General features: G+C 48.5%; 1 pseudogene; it reads right to left on the bottom strand.

Moving 5' to 3' along the window:
- Window positions 1–412: 412 nt before the first annotated feature.
- Window positions 413–13,075, bottom strand: LOC128120566 (beta-1,4-galactosyltransferase 1-like; annotated as a pseudogene).
- Window positions 13,076–14,541: the final 1,466 nt, after the last annotated feature.

Raw genomic sequence — 14,541 nt, 5'->3', positions numbered from 1 at the left:
CGCCCGGCTTCAAATCAAGTCTTTAAAATCTCTATAAAAATTACTACCAAGTGAGTTCCAGGAAAGGCGCAAAGCAGAGAAACAGAGAAACCCTGTCTCGAAAAACCAAAAAAAAAAAAAAATTACCTTCATAAAACAGCGTTCTGAATGAAGCCTTATAGATGCTTCCTTCTAAGTTTTGTTTTGTTTGGTTTTGTTTTTTGTTTGGTTTTTGTTTTGTTTTAAGGCTGGAAGTGAAGAAGCTTAGGAGGGTTGACTTCTCCTAAACAGAGGCAAGCTGAGACTCAGGCTGGACTCAGAATGTCGGTGCCCCGTGGTAGCTCCAAACCACCTTACCTGGTTAAAAGTCACCTTCACAGCTACCACACTGCAATGGATCTAAGCACGATTTTAATAAAAGGCCCGTTGTATTTCACTTTTTCCATAACAAGTTGCCATCGCGGACTTTGCCCCCGCCCCTGTAGCCATGGCAACTACAGCGGACTAATCCAGTGCTAATCAGGTCTGTGGCGATGGCCAAGGAGATACTGGCATTCGCTAGGGTGGAGAAATGCAGAGTCAGGACACCCTCATCAGCAAGTGATCTGTGGGAGATGTCAGATGACACAGGGGGTTGAAGATTGGCAGGGACCGGCCTTTGTGGTGGCACAGCTATTTGGTGTGGGGGGGGGTCACCCACACTTCTGTAAATAACCCTTCATTCACGCTTGTCTCTGAAAAGCCGCCGTGAACTCACTGGGTTCGCCAAGTTGAACTTTGGTGAGGTTGCACTTTGGTTTATTGCTGGTGCCCATCTTCGGTAAACAGGCATCGCCCCGGAGAAAGTGACCCCAGGTCCTAGATAAGAGTTGCTAGCACGAGGCAGCGAGCGTTCTGTGGCCTGTTTACAGGGTGCAGACCTGGCCTTCTTACCCACAGACGGCCTCCGCGCCCGGAGGAAAACCCACGGGACCACATTGCACAAGACTGCGTTGCACAAGCCGCTTCGGAAAGGAAGCAGTAAGCGAGTTGGTTCTAACCTGGGAACAAAACAGATTCCTTCCCCCCAGCACGGAACAACCCAAGAAGAAACTCCAGAGAGCAACGGAACAGAATGGGGAAGACTGAGGACTCATGGAGGCCGCAACTCGGGCGCTCTCTGCTCAGTTTGCAAGCAGCTCTACCCGGGAGAACCTCTGCTCTCTGCAGCTCAGCAAGCTCCTCACCACCGTTTTCTACGCTCCAAAGCCAGGGAGGGCTCTTCTAGAATCTTCCAAGTTCCCACTTCTGGAGCCTCCTGAGCGGCCCCTCCTGGAGGGAGTGTTTCAAATCCTAGGGGACTGCTATTTAACAACCTGGCTTCATTCAGCCGAGGAGCATGCCTGGAAAAGCCTGCGTGTTATATGGGCTCAGGAGACGGGTTACTCTGCTAATGACGCGTAAAAGGTCACTGAAGACCTCACCTGCTCTCCCCTTTTCTGTCCACTCAGAGCCAGGCCACGGGGGAGGCTTGGCACACCTCCAGGCCCCTCTGGGTCTCCCCGTTATTCTCCATGTGTCTCTGTACAGTTTATGGCAGAAGGGCAGAAGAATCTGGAAACTTCAGTGCCTGTAAGTCCATCCCAACACACAGACATGCGGCTCCCTTTTTTCCTCCTCCCAACCTTCTTCGTGTCCCTAACCTCCATCACATTATCGGGACATCCTTGGGAACAGAGCCTCTCTGTGTAACGGAAGGCGCCAGAGTTTCCATCCACGGAGAATACGGCTGCCTATCAGTTACTAAACAGACACGTTTGCAGAAGCAGTCAAGTGCAGAGGGGAGACGACAAGCCTCAAGTCTGCCTCCCACAGAGTAGGGCTGTTCATGGGCTGAGGCCTAAGGACGTGGTTGGCCGTTAGGAAGGAAGGGGTGACCTGTGTGCGTGCTATCAATTCCATCCCGTCACCAGCCACCATACAGAGGTGTCATTTATAACTGAAGGCAAGCGTCTTCAGCAGGTGGAATGGGATGAGGGTCCCAGCTGGTGACAAGCAGTCGTCATCCCTGGGTCAGGGACTGAGCAGGAAGGAGTGCCCTGTCTCCCACAGTCTCTGCTTCTCCACGGGAACAGGGCGTGGCGGGACACAATGGCTGGTGATACAGCTCACCGGTAAAACACCTGCCTAGTATACATGGGGCACTGGGCTCAGTGACAGGGTAGTTAGAGTTAAAAAGCTGAGGGGCGTGGCTGGAGAGGTGGCTCACTGGTTAAGAGCAATGGCTGTCCTTGCAGAGGACCTCCGTTGAGTTCCCAGCACCCAGGTGATGGTTTACAACCATCTGTCACTCCAGATGCAGGGGGATCCAGCTCCCTCTTCTGGCCTCTGCAGGCATTGCATATGCACAGATATACATGCAGGCAAATGGCCAGACACATAAACTAAACTTTCGTTTTTATTTGTTTGTTTTGTTTTTGTTGTTTTTTTTTTTTAAAGATTTATTTATTATGTATACAGCATGTGTGCCTGCAGGCCAGAAGAGGGCACCAGATCTCGTTACAGATGGTTGTGAGCCACCATGTGGTTGCTGGGAATTGAACTCAGGACCTCTGGAAGAGCAGTCAGTGCTCTTAACCTCTGAGCCATCTCTCCAGCCCCCAAACTTTCGTTTTTAAAGTGCAGAAGCAGAAACGCTACCCCACAAGGCTGACCCCAGCCACACTCACTGGCTGGGAGAGAGTTGCAGGGCAGGCTGCCTTCTGGAACCTTGAACCAGGTGTCAGCTTGAAGCTGTCCTTGGCTAGCAGAGCCCACAGGGCCTGACAGAAGTGAATCCTGTGTGGAGGAAGCGCCTCCACCCCAGGCCGCCCAGATACCAATTTCCACAGCAATGTCCCTTGCATCATAGAACGCATAAATGGCAAGCAGACTCCTTAAGAAAAAGGTAGTGGAAAGAAGAGCCGGCAGAAACACACCTACACACACTTCTGGGAAGCTTATCAGTACAAACTGTGACCCAACTGTGCCCTATATGCTTTAGGAAATAAGAAAAATACCCAGGGAGAAGCATGCCCTGCTGTGGCCCAGTTCATCTTGGAACCTGAATGCTTCTTGTCTTTCTCCTTGTCGTCTGTCCTCAGCTAGCTAAGCACTTTCCTCGTGGTCATAAGATGATTGTGACTTCCAGACTCTATAAACAGGAAGCATGTTCTACACGTCTCTTTTTAGTGCAGAGCGTCCAGGCAGACATCTCCGCACAGTCCTCAGCAAGGATTCCAGCCCCTACCCATTGCTAAATAACCACAGTGAAAGGAGAATGGTTGGCTTAGTCCACTGACAACCAGACCCCCAGGATTAGAGATGAAGGCCTGAATATATGAACAAAATGAGAACTATAACAACAGGTGAAAACAAATGTGTGCCTGATGGGAATGAGTGGGGACAGAGAGAGGAACCTGTCTGTCAATGCCTCCTCCTCCCAGGTTTCCAGTTTGTTGGTAAATTTTTCTAACTGTTCCTTTGGAGTTTTTGTTTTGTTTTTGTTTGTTGTTGGTTTTTTTTGAGACAGGTTGTAGCTGAAAGTTTTCCTGTGTCCCACCCGGTCCACAGCCGCTCAGACCCAAGTAAGCACACAGAGGTTTATATTAATTAAAACTGCTCGGCCATTAGCTCAGGCTTACTACTGACTAGCTCTTACACTTAAACTCAGCCCATTTCTGTTCATCTATATGTCACCACGTGTTCTGTGGCTTTACCTGTGTGTCATTACATGTTGCTCCCTGGACAGCAGGCTGGCGTCTCCTGACTCAGCCTTCCTCTTCCCAGAATTCTCCTCTCTACTTGCCCTGCCTATACTTCCTGCCTGGCTACTGGCCAATCAGCATTTTATTTATCAACCAATCAGAGCAACACATATTCATAGCATACCAAAAGACATCCACAGCAACAGGATTTCTCTGTGTAGCCCTGGTTGTCCTGGAACTCAGAGATCCACCTGCCTTTGTCTCCTAAGTGTTGGGATTAAAGGTGTGTCCCACTACAGCCAAGCTGTTCTTTTGGTTAATTAGAAATAACTGACCCAGCCAGGCAGCAGTGGTGTACACTTTTAATTCCAGCACTCAGGAGGCAGAATCAGGTGGATCTCTGTGAGTTTGAGGCCAGCCTGGTCTACAGAGCGAGATCCAGGATAGGCACCAAAACTACATGGAGAAACCCTGTCTAAAAAAAAGAAAGAAAGAAACAGAGAGAACTGCCCCATTCTTCTCTGCCAAGGAAGACTTTCCTAGTGTAAGATAAGTGCGTATTTTCATAGTGTGATTAATTCAGATCAGAACATCCCACTAGCAGTGTTTTGTAGATTCCATGTTATATTTTAGGAGGAAATGTTACATGTCACAAGCTACTGTCAGACTTCCAATCTGGTGGCAAGCTTAACTCCTTAGGAATCAATCTGCAAGTTACAGGTTTGTTTGTTTGTTTGTTTCAGGGGTCCAGTGGGGGCACTCGAGTTCTGAATTTTGACTATTTAAGAGTGAGAACATAAATCCAAAAGCCCAAGGGAGGGCTGGGAGGATGATTCAGCAAGTAAAGTACTTCCCTTGGAAGCATGAGGCCCTGCATTTGACTCTCAGAACATACATATAAAGCAGCGTGGTGGTGTGCACCTGTAACCCCAGCACTGAGGAGGTGAATACAGATGACTGCCGAGCCTAATAGTGAGCTCCAGACCAATGAGAGACCTTGTCCGGAAGGAGATAGTCAAGTGTTCCTGAGGAGAACACCTGTGGCTGTCTCCTGGCCTCCACATGCCTGTTCTCATCCATACATATGTTCTCTCACACACAAACACACACACACACACACACACACACACACACACACAATTTTTTTAAAGCTGGGGGGGGAGAAGAAAAGTAGAATCAACATGGGGTGGGGGCTAGAGAGATGGCTCAGCAGTTGGGCGTGCACACTGCTCTTCTAGAGGACTAAGTTAAGTTCCCAGCACCCACACGGGGCAGCTCACAGCCACCTGAAACTCCAGCTCCAAAGGATCCAATGTCCTCTTCTGACCTCCACAGGCACCTGCACTCGTGTGCGCATACCCCTCCCCCACCACTGCCTAGGCACAAAGTTAAAATAAAATCTTGGCCGGGCGGTGGTGGCGCACGCCTTTAATCCCAGCACTTGGGAGGCAGAGGCAGGCGGATCTTTGTGAGTTCAAGGCCAGCCTGGTCTAGATGAACGAGATCCAGGAAAGGTGCAAAGCTGCACAGAGAAACCCTGTCTCGAAAAACCTAAAAAAAAAAAAAAATCTTGTTTAAACTGGTGGAAATTAAAGACAAGGAACAGAGACGGGGTGCCTTTCTGGAATTGCAAGAGTTAGTTGTACAGAGGTCAGCATTCAAATGATCTGCCCCATTAACTTCCCTTAGCCTGGAGGCATGTCACAGGGAAAACAGGGAGGGTCATTTTTTTGTAGCTGAAGACTGAGTCACCCCCAGCAATAATCCACAATAAATACTTGCAGTGGTTCCGGGTCCGGTTTCCCCATGCACGCTGGCTGTGGTAGAAGCGTGGATCACATCCCCTTCGCTTTCATAAGCAGCTGAGTTTGAAAGAGCGGTTACAGGAAAGAGTCACCCTCCTCTTGATCGGGAGGCCGTGCCTGCTGGCATACTCAGTTCTTATTCTTATACCACCGCTTAGTGAGTAACACCTTTTGGGGAGCAGATCCCCACAAGGCCAGTATGGGTACGGATTAAGACACACCTGGACTCCTTATCATATGCTAATCCCTGGGCAACGAAGCTGTCTTTTCTTCCTTCTACTATCACAGGTAATAGTTCTTGGGAATTCCTGATGTTTATCAAGGCCCTCCACGTCTCACCCCTCCCTCCACTTTCTCCTGGTACAAGTTATTTAACCCGCTTTTCCCGTGAGATGAGCAACAGTTGGCCAGGCATTTTGGCTTTCCAGGGACATTTTAACTTGAGTGTTTTTAAAATAATTGGTACAAAAAAAATTGGTACAAACCTCAGGTGTTGTGATATTAAATTCCTAGAATGACACTAGGTGACCTAACATATTATCTCATGGCTGGCATTTTTAAAAAATTCCCTTTAGAGATTTATTCATGAGTGTTCCGCCTGCATGCACGGCTGCGCACCATTTACATGCAGTGCCCCTGAAAGCCAGAAGAGGGCGTCAGGTCCCCTGGAACAGGAGTTACAGATGGTTGTGAGCTGCTTGTGGGTGCTGGGAGCCAACCACTGGTCTTCTGTAAAAGCAGCTCCAGCACCCTCATGGATGGAATATTTGACAAAAGTCATTGGTTGAAACCTTAACCCTTCCTGTGCCTGTTTGGGGGGAGGGCGGGCAGGTCTTCCATTGAATCCTTAAAAGGTTAACTAGGGTCACCGTATCTAATGGGGGGAAGACTCCAGGGGAAAGGTCGTGAAGACACACTGAGAAGGGGCCAGTGGGTGTCGAGGGGAGAAGGCTTCATCAGGCCAGGTCCCTTTCCCTTGGCCTTCCCACTGGGAAAGCCACGCAGTAGAAGGGCACAACTCCAAGACTTCCCTCCTTCACATAACACCTCCCTGCCCACCGTGTGTCTCAGACAGAAGGAAAAGAAAGCACACCATGCGTTATAAAACTGCCTTGTGTAAGTTTTGGGGTTTACGCAAATAGCTTCCCCAACCCCCAATGCTAACTTCCGTGAATCCTCTTTTAATCCCCTATCTAAATACAATAACAAGTCCTGTGACTCTAATTCTATTTTTTTTTCTTCTGAAAACCACCCATTTCCAACACGCCCAGCACCCTTGCTTTCTGCCGTCACCCCCCTGAAGTTTCCCTCTCTCGGTGGAGAAGCCTGACGAAAAGAGCCTGCTTGAGGGAGGTTGTCTCCTGGCAGCAGGGCAAAGAAGGAATTCCCATGGTGCGGGACTGAAAGGTGACACAGGTACGAAGGTGTGAGAGCAGTTGGGCATTGTCTTAAAGCTAAAGATTCAGGCTTGTCCACTACGGCAGACAGTGGAGAGAGATGGACGGAGAGAGACAGACAGGAAGGACGAACAGATGACATATTTGTCTTCTGCTGTAACTGCGTAGCTGAGACTGGGAGAACACACACACACACACACACACACACACACACACACACACACACACACACACACACACACTGGGAAGCTCAAGAGAATGGCGCTGGACCCTGGTGCAGCCTTCTGGCTACATCCTAACAAGGCTGAAGACATCACATGACAATACCGAGCAAGCGTCCTAGCCTAGGCCTCTTTTCCACCCAGCTCTTAGACGCTCATCTAACCCTAACTACCTCCCAGAGGTGCCAACTCCATGTAACATTAACACATGAGTATGGGGACTAACGTCCCATCACCTGGAAGATGGGGCTGAACCCATTCTCTCCCCCACATTCCATCGCGTGGTCCTCATACCCGTTGCCATGACTCCCCTGAATAAAACCTGCCTTGCCATCATTAACAAGTGTATTGAATTTTTCTCTTTAGCCAAGCTGAAACTGGAAGTCCATTCACACGTCTTTTGGGAATAAAAGAAGAAACAAGGGCTGGTGAGATGGCTCAGAGGGTAAAGGGTCTTGCTGCCAAGCCCAACGACCTGAGTTCAATCCCTGAGACCCACGTGATAGAAGGAGAGAACCAACTTCTGAAAACTCCTGAAAGCTGTCCTCTGACTCCTACAGATATGCCATGGCAAGTGCCCTCACAAGACATAGTAAATAAGTAAATAAATAAATAAATGAAAAATATTAAAAAAAAAAAAAAAAAGGCAGCAGCAGCCAGTCCAAATAAATACATCTGTAGGGAGAACACATTTGAGGAAGGAGCGGTGGGTGGATGCAGAGTGTGTCTGGGTGGGAAGGGAGCGTGACCGGGGCATGGCCAGGGGCACAGTGTGGCAACACAAGAGTCAAGGAAGCCAATATTTGAAAAATAAGCCGGGCGGTGATGGCGCACGCCTTTAATCCCAGCACTCGGGAGGCAGAGCCAGGCGGATCTCTATGAGTTCGAGGCCAGCCTGGGCTACCAAGTGAGTTCCAGGAAAGGCGCAAAGCTACACAGAGAAACCCTGTCTCGAAAAACCAAAAAAAAAAAAAAAAAAAAAGAAAAAGAAATAGGAAAGAAAAGGTCGCCAGCAGAGTTGGGCTTAGGTATATTCTGAATTCCCTTGAAGTCCAGGGACTGATACCCAAATCCAGTGTTCTAGCCCCTCTTCTAAAATGGTGTGGTATTTACAGCCGAGCCAACAGCCCTCTGCACACCTTCAATCATCTCTGGTTGACTTAAAATACCCAACACAGCACACAGGCTGTGTGCTCAGTAGACACACTGTGCTAGTTCAGGAAGAAGAAGAAGAAGAAGAAGAAGAAGAAGAAGAAGAAGAAGAAGAAGAAGAAGAAGAAGAAGAAGAAGAAGAAGAAGAAGAAGAGGGAACCTGTATGAGTTCAATGCAGATAAATGTTTTTATGAGTATTTTTATTAGTGGATTTTTTTTACAGAGATAGGTTCATTTCTTCACATTATATTATTACATTTCAAAGACAAAAATACAGTTGTCTGTTCTGAACATCAATGTGAGATACAGTCCCCTGTGTCGCCCAACCCCACTCAACCCCCATGCTGTTCCCTGTGTCCCCAGCCCCCTAACCTCCCCCACCTTGCTGAAAGCTGGCACAGCCTTTCCCTTTGCCCTCCTGTGCCTCTGATCTTTCCCAAAGGCCTCTCCACATAGGTCATCAACAAAAGAGCAGACAGAAGAAGTCACAGGATATGATATCACGGTTACAACTCCAGGGTGACTGAACCCTCAGTCCTTGAACACCCGGTGAGGATGCTGACCACAGCATCTCCCAGCCAGGCAAACATTCAGGCCCAACATGTCTGTGCTGCCTTGAGCCTGGGGCCAGAGGAGGACCTGAGATCTCTAGGGGGTCAACAAGTGGGGAGGGGGTGATAGGAAAACAATTCCCCTTGATTCTGAGAATGAGCCCATACTTAACATGAAGGAGATGTAACAGGAACAACCCAGAGACTAGCAGAGTCTGGGTTTTAGGAGTCAGGAAGGTGGCAAAGGAGGACAAGTCAGGGTCTAGAGACAGACAGGTGGACTTCTGCATTCCCCAAACCCCCCTCACCTCAGTCAGCCCCCGTTTTAATGACCTTAAGGCCTGAGGAACTGACAGAAACCTACACTTTGCATAGTCGGGCTGCTTTAAGACAGTTTCTAACCCCAACAGTCAACCAAACAAATAACACAGGGTCAAGGCCAGCAGTATAGTCCTGGACTTGGGGCTGGTGCTCACGGGATAGTGGTTGGGGCCTTGGCTGCCCCAGGCAAAGGGCAGAGCTCTGGGATTAGACTAAATATCAGGACCTCAGCCCAGACTCCAAGTCCCTCCAGGTTTAATGGACCTCTGGCTATTCACCCCAGGCTATCACAGGTGAGTCTGTGAGTGACACAACTGTGTGTGTGTGTGTGTGTGTGTGTGTGTGTGGCGGGGGGATGGGAGGGGTGGGGGGGAGGTAGCCTGAGGAACAGGACACCTGCTAAATCCTGAGTGATGACAGGAGGCTTTGGTATCAGCATTCTCAGGAGGAACGGGGTGTGGGTTCAGCCAAACTTTCTAGATCTCTGATGGAAGGACACAATCACTGGCAGGTTTCAGGGAAACAGAGTGAAGGAATGAAAAGGGAGAAGGGAGAGAGGCATGGAGGGTCAGTGTGTGTGGCCCAGAAGGTCCTGGGACGGGGCCTGACAGAGCAGGGTCTTCCTTCAGACAGGGAGCCACTGAACGGTGGTGAACAACGTGATTGTTGTGATTTCAGCCCCGCAGCCTATGGCCCTAGGAGTCAGTTCCAGGAAAAGTTGAGGGCCCTTCCACCCTGCCCTGCTGTGGAAGTGAGGGATGGTGGGTTGTTCTGTCCAGTGGACAGATGCTGTCTCCCTAGTTCCTGCCCCAGAGGTCTGCTGAGGAGAATATTCACCAGGAGGTCTTGCCCTCCTCAAGGACCAGAAGGTGATTTTGCTTCTCATAAAACTTGGCCTATCAGAGGTTTCTTTGTGGCCAACACAGCTTATGTTCATTTTTTTCCCCCTAAGAAATACTCAGTCCTCTACCATTATTTAAAATACCACAATTAAATACAAAGGAAATTCAAGTTGATATATTACGGCCAGACAGATAAATTATTATGACACAGCACTGATTTGGATCAACACAAACTCAAGCTATAACATGTTTAAAACTCAGTTTGTTCTTTAAAACACCAAGAACTGGCCGGGCGGTGGTGGCGCACGCCTTTAATCCCAGCACTCAGGAGGTAGAGACAGGCGGATCTCTCTGAGTTCGAGACCAGCCTGGTCTACAGAGTGAGTTCCAGGATAGCCAGAGCTACACAGAGAAATGCTGTCTTGAAAAGCCAAAATATTCTAACAAACAACAAAAAAATACTCCAAACTTTTAAAGACATTTTTTTCCTTTTCTTGAAAATAGATTATTTTCTCACAAAATATATCCTGATTACAGTTTCCCCTCCCTCTTCTCCAGGTTCAAGTTTTTAAATCTTTCTGCTGAAAGAACACCACATGCACACACACACACACACACACACACACACACACACACACACACACACACGAGTGATTATATTTATATACCAATGGAAGAAGGACAGATCATGAGACTGCTTGAAATTTGGTGGTTTTCTGTTAAAACAAAAATATTTGTTTTTAAATCCTGCCAATTGGAATTCAGCAGCATTCTCTAGCTTCTCATGCAGACATGACCTCACTCATGAATTCTTACCCATTTCTCAATTTAGCAGTGTAGCAGGAATCTTAAAAGTTCTTATTAATAAGATCAAACCCGAGGCCAGTTATTGGCGTAAATGCTGGTAGATCAGAGAGACAGAACAAGCCACAGCTATCTCACCTTGCCAATTCCTCAGCTGGTCTTGTTTCCTCAGACTGGAAGCCTCTGAGTCTTCATCCAGAATAAATCTCAGCTGAACCGTGTTGCTCCAGAGCCTGAAAGCTTAACCAGCCAAATGCTTAACCAGCCAAATGCTTAACCAGGCAAATGCTTCTAGTTTCTGGTCCTCACGCCTTATAAACCTTTCTGCTTTCTACCACCACTCCCTGGGATTAAAGGCTGTGAGTCACCATGCCTGGCTCTTTCCAACGCGGCCTTGAACTCACAGAGATTCAGAGGGATTTCTGTCTCTGGAATGCTAGGATTAAAGGCGTGTGCTAACATTTTCTAGCCTAAGTATCTTGTGGCTTTTCTGTTCTCTGACCCCAGATAAGTTTATTAAGGTGCACAATATTTTGGGGAACACAATACCACCACATAGCAGCCTCCATGTTCTCCATGGTCACCACATTGGGTAACACTGTGGGCTTGACAAGAAACCCCAAAGGCTGACAGTTTTTACATTGTCAAACATCCAATCCTGAGCCACGTTACGGGCAAAGCATTCCGTCCATCCAGGCCTTCTGCAAAGGGTCTGCATGACGAGGCAGCTTACCAGGACAGCAAGGGGCACAGCAGCAGAGGGTCTGAAGCATCTTTCGGTTCTGTGTGCTGGGTGTCCCCACGTCCACTGTGATTCCTGAATACAGTAGGTACTTTTGTTTATACAACACCTGGTAAATAAGTGAATTATAACCACCAAAGTACACCATCTGAGTTGTGTGTGCGAGCCTATCAAACCTCTCAGGATAGGGTTTGTTTATGTGGTTGATTTTGTGTCGGATCATATGACACCTCCTGATCACAGTACTCAGGCAAGATATGAACATGCCTCAATAAACTGATCTGCTAAAAATGTCATCATCTTTTCCTCCCCAACCCCAATAGTTATTAGGGAATCTGCTGATGGAGAGAAATTGCTGTTTGCTGAGAGCAGTGTTTCAGAGTATCTGTTTAACTACGCAAAGATGTGCTGCATTTGTTTAATTATGTAAGAATGTGTTGGTGTTTCACCTTGGCTGCCTAAGGCACCTGATTGGTCCAATAAAAAACTAAATGGCCAATAGCAAGGGAGGGGGTTATAGGCAGAATTTCCAGCAGGGAGAGTAAGTAGGAGGAGGAATTTAGGCTCCAGGAAGAAAGAAATGGACAACAGGGAGGTGCCAGGGGCCAGACACAGAGGAAGAGGAAAGCAGGACATACGGAATGAGAGAAAGGTCAAAATCCCCAAGGCAAAATGTAGATAAACAGAAACAGGTTAAATTAAGTTAAAAGAGCTAGTGGGTCAAGTCCAAGCTAAGGCTGAGCGTTCATAATTAATAATATGTCTCGGTGTCTTTATTTGGGAGCTGGCTGGCAGCCCAAAGAAAATTCCAACTACAGAGATGCCTCCAAAATGATGCTGATAAGGCAGGCTGAACCCAAACTTGTCCATCACCACAGAAATGTGCTGAGGCTGGGAGAAACGAGGTCCACATCGCTGAACACGAAGCAGTGGTAGCCATGTTCCTTTAAGGCCTCCCAAAAGCCCACAATGAGGAGCTTAGCATGATTGGTCATGCTGTCTCCCGCCCTGTTGATGACGTAGACACCACAGCCAAGCTGCTAGTGCTGCAAGACTGGACGTAAATAATACAGCCGGTATTTGAGATGCTCCTCTCTGATGCAGAATGAGATGAGGGTGGCCACCTTGTGAGGAGAGACTCAGTCCTGGGGGGGTGGGGGTCAGCCGCCCATCTTCCTATCTTGTATGTTAAAGTCAATCCACATGGAACCAAGGAGCAGCGGGGACTCCCCGGGACAAGCAGGCCACGCTATGGGAGACACTTGGACCAAAGCCAGGTTGCCCAAGGGGCCGGGATCCTGGCGCCGATGGGAGGAGGTGCTGGAAGGAGGTGTAGGCTGGAGCTCCTGGGATGGCTGTGCGCAGGTGGCGCCCTGCAGCAGCTTGGGGACATGCACCTGCCAGGACAAGTTGTCACCACACAGGTAACAGATGAGAGTCACTCCGAGGCACAGCACGCAGAGGGCCAGGAACAGGCTGCAGCCCCAATACAGGGTCACAGGGAACTTCAAGGTGCTGCCATCCGGGAGCCTCATCTTTCCGAAGCCGTTCCTGAGCCTGTCCCACCGCTCCAGGATTTAGAAGGACTCCGGGCACCTGGGAGTGGGTGGGGCTGCCTTTTGGGCATTTTACATGCATGCATGATTGATGTTATGAACTTATCTCTTATCAACATGAAAGGGAGATAGCATCCGGTAAAGTGGGTCATTTGAAAGCACCCTAGGGTGGGGCTGTCCTCATGAGAGCTGGGGTGACATGGCTGTCCTATTTCCTTAACTCTGGGGGAGTACAATGGCCAGGGACACTCTCAGTAAAACCTGAGTACTGATGCAAGCCGCCACTGGTGGCAGTAGCTTGAGAGTGTACAAAGACCGGGATTTGGAACCCAACTCTTTTTTTGGAATCACCTTGAACCTTGGAACCCATTGCGTAGACCACGCTGGGCTGGAACTCACAGAAATCGGACAGCCTCTCCCTCTGCCTCCTGAAGGCTGGGATTAAAGGCAAGAGCCACTACCCCTGACTCACCTTCAACTTTTAACACAACCTGATACACGCCTGACTTCCATGTGTCTCCATGTTGTTACTTTTGTTTTGTACCGGTTGACCGATTCGTCTTTTGCAGGCTCTCACTGGGACAGATGTGTCTAGACAGTGAACCTGGAGCCTGGGTTTTGAACAGCACCCTACAGCGGGCTTTCTGATGTCAGTACAGGAGACTGATTGGCTGATGTGCCCAGTGAGGAGGAACAGGAGCTTGAGTCTTCTTACAGGCAAAGTCTAGGGGTTGGATAGAACAGAGACATTCTCAACCTGTGGGTCGCAACCCCTTTGTGATCCAACAACCCTTTCACAGGGTTCGCCTAAGACCATAGGCAAACATAGATATTTACATTACAATTCATAGCAGTAGCAAAATTACAATGATGACATAGCAATGAAAATAATTATGGTTGGGGGCGGGGTTGCCACCACATGAGGAACTGTATTAAAGGGTCACAGGAAGAGGATGGCTGAGAGTTTCAGTGTGCCTGGCTCTAAACACATTGATCCAACAGTTCAAAAGATCACCCTAGTTCCTCCTTCTGGTGTATTTTCCACTCTCTCAACAGTAAGGGACCCCCAGTTGCTAAGCATCCATCCTGACTTACCTCAGCTCTCTGTGACATTGCCAGAAGGTTGCTGATTCAACCTTACAGCTGTAGCTGGCGGTTTCCCACCTTGGTCCATCCAGGTTTGGATTTTTTCTATTTTGTTTTGTTTGTAAAACCTTTTAATGAATATGAAGGCACTGTATGTGGTTGTTTATTATTTATGTCCATCTCTTCTTCATTAAACTTTTTTTTTTTTTTGGTTTTTCAAGACAGGGTTTCTCTGTGTAGCTTTGCGCCTTTCCTGGAACTCACTTGGTAGCCCAGGCTGGCCTCGAACTCACAGAGATCCGCCTGGCTCTGCCTCCCGAGTGCTGGGATTAAAGGCGTGCGCCACCACGGGGGTTTTG

Source organism: Peromyscus californicus, unplaced genomic scaffold, assembly GCF_007827085.1.
Source record: "Peromyscus californicus insignis strain IS unplaced genomic scaffold, ASM782708v3 Scaffold_2__1_contigs__length_46816999, whole genome shotgun sequence".
NCBI lineage: Eukaryota > Metazoa > Chordata > Mammalia > Rodentia > Cricetidae > Peromyscus > Peromyscus californicus.
The sequence above is the reverse complement of the archived record's forward strand: the minus strand, read 5'-3'. Positions and strand labels throughout refer to the sequence as shown.